Genomic DNA, 6439 nt, shown 5'->3' on the forward strand with positions numbered 1-6439 from the left:
TTCCTCGATCCTTTCGGTCTCCACACATCTGCCAGCCTCTGTTTTATGTGAAGAAGATCACTGAGTCTTCACCGCCTTCTGTGGTGGGGATTTACAGACATTCACCAGCCTCGGAGTGGAGACATTTCCCCTCATCTCAGTCCCGGACAGTCCATCCCTGTTTCAGAGACTGGGATCCCTAGTTCAACCGGTAATGATGTTGTGCATTTCAATGAGTTCACCTCTCAGTCCTCGATTCTCTAAATGAAAGGGTTATCGCATTTGATCTTTCTTCATATGATGACAGACCACCCCAGGGATCGGGCTGGTGAATCATCATTGCACTCTCTATCACAAATACTCTCTAACCTCTTTGTTCATCCTCTGTGGAATTAATTTCCATCTTCTGCAGCCCCGTGTTGCCCCAACCACTCACCTCCCACCCCGTCACTATTTCCACCTTCCCACCTCCCCTTCACCTGGATCCACCTCTCACTCCCCAGCTCTTGCCCCATCCCCACCCCTCACCTCTTTTCTCTGACTTTTCCATATAACCATATAACAATCACAGCACGGAAACAGGCCATTCCGGCCCTCCTAGTCCGTGCCGAACTCTTAATCTCACCTAGTCCCACCTACCCGCACTCAGCCCATAACCCTCCACTCCTTTCCTGTCCATATACCTTTCCAATGTTACCTTAAATGACACAACTGAACTGGCCTCTACTACTTCTACATGAAGCTCATTCCACACAGCTATCACTCTCTGAGTAAAGAAATACCCCCTCGTGTTTCCCTTAAACTTTTGCCCTCTAACTGTCAAATCATGTCCTCTCGTTTGAATCTCCCCTACTCTCAATGGAAACAGCCTATTCACGTCAACTCTATCTATCCCTCTCAACATTTTAAATACCTCGATCAAATCCCCCCTCAACCTTCTACGCTCCAATGAATAGAGACCTAACTTGTTCAACCTTTCTCTGTAACTTAAGTGCTGAAACCCAGGTAACATCCTAGTAAATCGTCTCTGCACTCTCTCTAATTTATTGATATCTTTCCTATAATTCGGTGACCAGAACTGTACACAATATTCCAAATTTGGCCTTACCAATGCCTTGTACAATTTTAACATTACATCCCAACTTCTGTACTCAATGCTCTGATTTATAAAGGCCAGTGTTCCAAAAGCCTTCTTCACCACCCTATCCACATGAGACTCCACCTTCAGGGAACTATGCACTGTTATTCCTAGATCTCTCTGTTCCACTGCATTCCTCAATGCCCTACCATTTACCCTGTATGTTCTATTTGGATTATTCCTGCCAAAATGTAGAACCTCACACTTCTCAGCATTAAACTCCATCTGCCAACGTTCAGCCCATTCTTCTAACCGGCATAAATCTTCCTGCAAGCTTTGAAAACCCACCTCATTATCCACAACACCTCCTACCTTAGTATCATCAACATACTTACTAATCCAATTTACCACCCCATCATCCAGATTATTTATGTATATTACAAACAACATTGGGCCCAAAACAGATCCCTGAGGCACCCCGCTAGTCACCGGCCTCCATCCCGATAAACAATTATCCACCACTACTCTCTGGCATCTCCCATCTAGCCACTGTTGAATCCATTTTATTACTCCAGCATTAATACCTAACGACTGAACCTTCTTAACTAACCTTCCATGTCGAACTTTGTCAAAGGCCTTGCTGAAGTCCACATAGACTACATCCACTGCCTTAACCTCGTCAACATTCCTCGTATCTACTTCAAAAATTTCAATAAGGTTTGTCAAACATGACCTTCCACGCACAAATCCATACTGGCTACTCCTAATCAGATCCTGTCTATCCAGATAATTATAAATACTATCTCTAAGAATACTTTCCATTAATTTACCCACCACTAATGTCAAACTGACAGGTCTATAATTGCCAGGCTTACTTCTAGAACCCTTTTTAAACAATAGAACCACATGAGCAATACACCAATCCTCCGGCACAATCCCCGTTTCTAATGACATCTGAAAGATCTCCGTCAGAGCTCCTGCTATCTCTACACAAACTTCCCTCAAGGTCCTGGGTAATATCCTGTGAGGACCCGGAGATTTATCCATTTTTAAATTTCTTAAAAGCGCCAGTACTTCCACCTCTTTAATTGTCATAGGTTCCATAACTTCCTTACTTGTTTCCCACACCTTACACCATTCAATATCCTTCTCCTTAGTGAATACTGAAGAGAGGAAATCGTTCAAAATCTCTCCCATCTCCCTCGGCTCCTCACATAGCTGACCACCCTGATTCTCTAAGGGACCAATTTTATCCCTCACTATCCTCTTGCTTTTAATATAACTGTAGAAGCCTTTCGGATTTACTTCCACCTTATTTGCCAAACCAAACTCGTAACTTCTTTTAGCTTTTCTAATCTCTTCCTTAAGTTTCCTTTTACATTCTATATATTCCTCGAGCAATTCCTTTACTCCATGCTGCCTATATCTATTGTAGACATCCCTCTTTTTTCGAACCAAGTTTCTAACATCCCTTGAAAACCATGGCGCTTTCAAACCTTTAACCTTTCCTTTCAACCGAACAGGAACATAAAGATTCTGTACCCTCATAATTTCACCCTTAAGTGACCTCCATTTCTCTATTACATCCTTCCCATAAAACAACTTGACCCAATCCACTCTCTCTAAATCCCTGCGCATCTCCTCAAAGTTAGCCTTTCTCCAATCAAAAATCTCAACTCTCGGTCCAGTCCTGTCCTTCTCCATAATTATATTGAAGCTAATGCTATTGTGATCACTGGACCCGAAGTGCTCCCCAACACATACATCTGTCAGCTGACCTATCGCATTCCCTAACAGGAGATCCAACACTGCCCCATCTCTAGTCGGTACTTCTATGTATTGTTGCAAAAAACTATCCTGCACACATTTCACAAACTCTAAACCATCCTGCCCTTTTACAGAATGAGCTTCCCAATCTATGTGTGGAAAATTAAAATCTCCCACAATCACCACCTTGTGTTTACTACAAATATCTGCTATCTCCTTACACATTTGCTCTTCCAACTCACGCTCCCCATTAGGTGGCCTATAATACACTCCTATCAGTGTTACTACACCTTTCCCATTCCTCAATTCCACCCAAATAGCCTCCCTAGAGGAGCTCTCTAATCTATCCTTCCAAAGCACCGCCATAAGATTTTCTCGGACAAGCAATGCAACACCTCCTCCTCTGGCCTCTCGTGATTTCCAATACGAATTTCACGTCCTCTCACCTGCTTATCACTTCTCTCTGGGTCCGCTGCTCCATCCCTTTCTCCTATTCTGCACTCCTTTCCTATTAGACTCTATTTTCTTCTGCTCTTGAGCTTTCCCACCTACCTGGCTTCACCTGTCACCTTCCAGCGAGACATTTCCTCGCCCGCCCCGATTTTATTCAGATATTTCTCCCATCCCGTCTCAGTCCTGAAGGGGGGTTCAACTGGAAACTCTTTTCGATAGAGGCTGCCCGGCCTGCTGAGTTCTGCCAGCATTTTATTTGTGTTGCTCTGAATTTCCAGCATTTGCAGACTTTGTCGTGTTTGTGATTTCCCTCTCCGTTGCCCCTCCCGCCTCCGGCCACTGGTGGCGCTGTGCAGACCTCTGTCCACCGGTGTTGCTTCGGAGTACCTCCTATTCGGGCAGCGGTGAGTAAGGGGCTGATCCCGGGGTTGTGTAAATTGGGGCCGGCTGCAGAGGGAAAGGCCTGGGAACGAGCTCTGCCGGACGGCTGGAAGCTCCGGGCTCTCCAGTCCCGCAGCCCCGGTTTTAGCTTTGCGCCCGAACGCTGTGGGATCGGTAAGTTGTGGTTCCCCGAGCCGGAAGGATGCTTGGAACGAAGGGGATCTGTCTGTGTGTGTGGATAGAGCTGATAGGTGGATGTATAGGTGTGGGCTGAGTGGTCGGATGAGGGATGTGGGAGCAGAGGGGTGATCGGACGTTCTGTAACCCGGTGAAGAGAGGTCCCGGGACAAAATAAGTTGTTAACTAGGGAGAATCTGGGCAATTGGATGAGTCAGTTGGCGTGTCCTTTCGGGAAGCAGCAATTCTCTGATCATATTAATTACTGTGTAATGTTGCTGTTAACATTGTGTTTGTTACAAAGCCCCAGAGTCTGGGAGACCATGGGCTGCGACTGCAGATTGGGAAGGGGGGGGGGGGGGGGGAAGGTCAGTGACCTTTGCATCAGAGGAGGACACGGGGTTGCACAGATGGTTCGGATCTAGTGGGACATCCGGTGTTTGCAAAGGGAGAGAGAGTTTTAACCAGCACAGCATGGTCAGAGGTGGAGGGGTACAGGAGCTGCCTGACCGATCGTTTTACAGTAATTGTGTTTTTATATAATCTCACAGATGGTGACTGAGGAAGAAGCGTGTTGAGGGAGGATACCCGGGGGTGAGCAGGTCAGACCCGGTATCAGGACTGTGACAGTGATGTGATTTCCTGTGTCACGGGTACAGACAGTCGTCTCAAGTGAAGAGTTTGTGTGGAGATGCAGCTTCCCTGGAGGTGGAGGAAAGAGGACACACTAACAGGTGGAACCCGCTGTGGGAAGACATGGTTTGTCAGGTCTGAGGACGAGCTGAATGTACCATAACCTTCAGACTGAATCAGAAAACCCTTGAGGGTATTTGAAATGTCAGAAGCAGGAGAGATGTGATCCCATGTCTCCATCAGACCCTCAGTGAGACGGTTCCAGTTATAATGTGCAGGGATGAAAGCACAGTGTTCGGGGTCTGATTTAATCACTGATTCTGACACAGTGAGAGCGTTAGTTTTGCTGTAAGACGGCAACATTAACAGAAGAAAACACAGGAACTTCACCAATTGCCAGTTGTTCAGCAGAAGTGATCAATTGGTATATTACCTTGACAGAAACAGATATTCGCAGTGGGACAAAGGGGTGCAGTCCGGTTTATTTCAGGATGGACAGGGGTGTGGAGTTTTGAAATCAATGCCTATTGTTAATTTAGCATGTCCGGAGTGGCGCATCACACAGCATGGAAACAGGCCTTTGGCCGGCCATACCTGTTCTGATCATCCACTCACTGTCTACAATGGCCCCATTTATCAGCACTTGGTTCACAGCCGACTGTACCTCGGCAGTTTCAATGCTCATCCTCTTCGTAAATGTTGTGAAGGGACCTGCCTCCACCTCGGGCAGTGTGTTCCAGATTTCAGCTACGCTCTGAGTGACAAATCTCCTCCTCAGATCCCTCTAAACCTCTGCATCCTCTGATTAAATCCATGCCCTCTGATCGGTGACACCTCTGTCCCAGGATCATTGCCGATATGGGCATCAGTGAGGCTTTTGATAAGGTTCACATGGTAAGTTGCTATGGAAAGTCAGATCACACGGGATCCAGGGAGAGCTGGCTCACTGGATGCACAGTTGTCTTGATGGTAGGAAGCAGAGAGTGATGGTGGGAGGCTGTTTATTGGACTTGAGGCCCGGGTCTAGTGAGGTTCCCCAGGGTTACACCCCATTGCTGTCATCAATCATTGATTTTTAATTATATTTGCATTTGCACAGTTTGTTGAATTCTATGCTCCACTTGATCTTTCATTGATCCTGTTATTATTGTAAAGATTTGCTAAGTGTTCCTGTAGGAAAAACAATCTCAGGGTTGTATGTGGTGACATATATGTACTCGGATAATAACATTTACTTTGAACATCAACCACTGCTACTTGTCATCTAGATCAATAATTTGGTTAAGAATATACAGGATATGGAGAGTAGGTTTGCAGCAAGTTCAAACAATTAGTTTTTCTGAAAGATATTAAGTATAAACACTCTGCTTTGTTTCCCTCTCCACACTCGACCACCCCCTCCCCCTTACTGTCTTCCCTCTCTGCCCCATCCTCCCTCTCACCCTGACATTGGGCATACGTTCAGGGTGAAAGTGAATTATTTTCGGGGAATCTGAAGGGGAATTCTTCACTCAGAGGTTGGTGAGAGTGTGGAATGAGCTGCCAATGGAAGTGGAGGATGTGGGTTTGATGTAGACACTAAAGAGGAATTTGGGTGAGGACGTGGATGGGAGGTGTATGGAGGCTCTGGTGCAGTTAGTTGGAACTAGGCAGTAACAACAAAAACAGGTCAGCATGGACTAGAAGGGCCGAAAGGCCTGTTTCACTGCTGCTGCTCTCTGTGCCTCTAATAATATTCTCATTTGTAATTTCCACAATCAGTACTTTGCTACTTCTGACTGAACCCCGAAATTTACTCAAACAAGAACTTAAAGACTCTTGGCTGACTACAAAAAGTGTTCACAAGCTGTGATACTTGCCAAAGGGGGTGCTACTCAGTACTGACCAAGCAGGGTGCCCAAACTTTTGTTTCTGGCCCTTTTCCTTTTTTGTTATTTTGAAATTGTAAAAGATGGAAATAAAAATGTAATC

Source organism: Hemitrygon akajei, unplaced genomic scaffold (assembly GCF_048418815.1).
Source record: "Hemitrygon akajei unplaced genomic scaffold, sHemAka1.3 Scf000061, whole genome shotgun sequence".
Classification (NCBI taxonomy): domain Eukaryota; kingdom Metazoa; phylum Chordata; class Chondrichthyes; order Myliobatiformes; family Dasyatidae; genus Hemitrygon; species Hemitrygon akajei.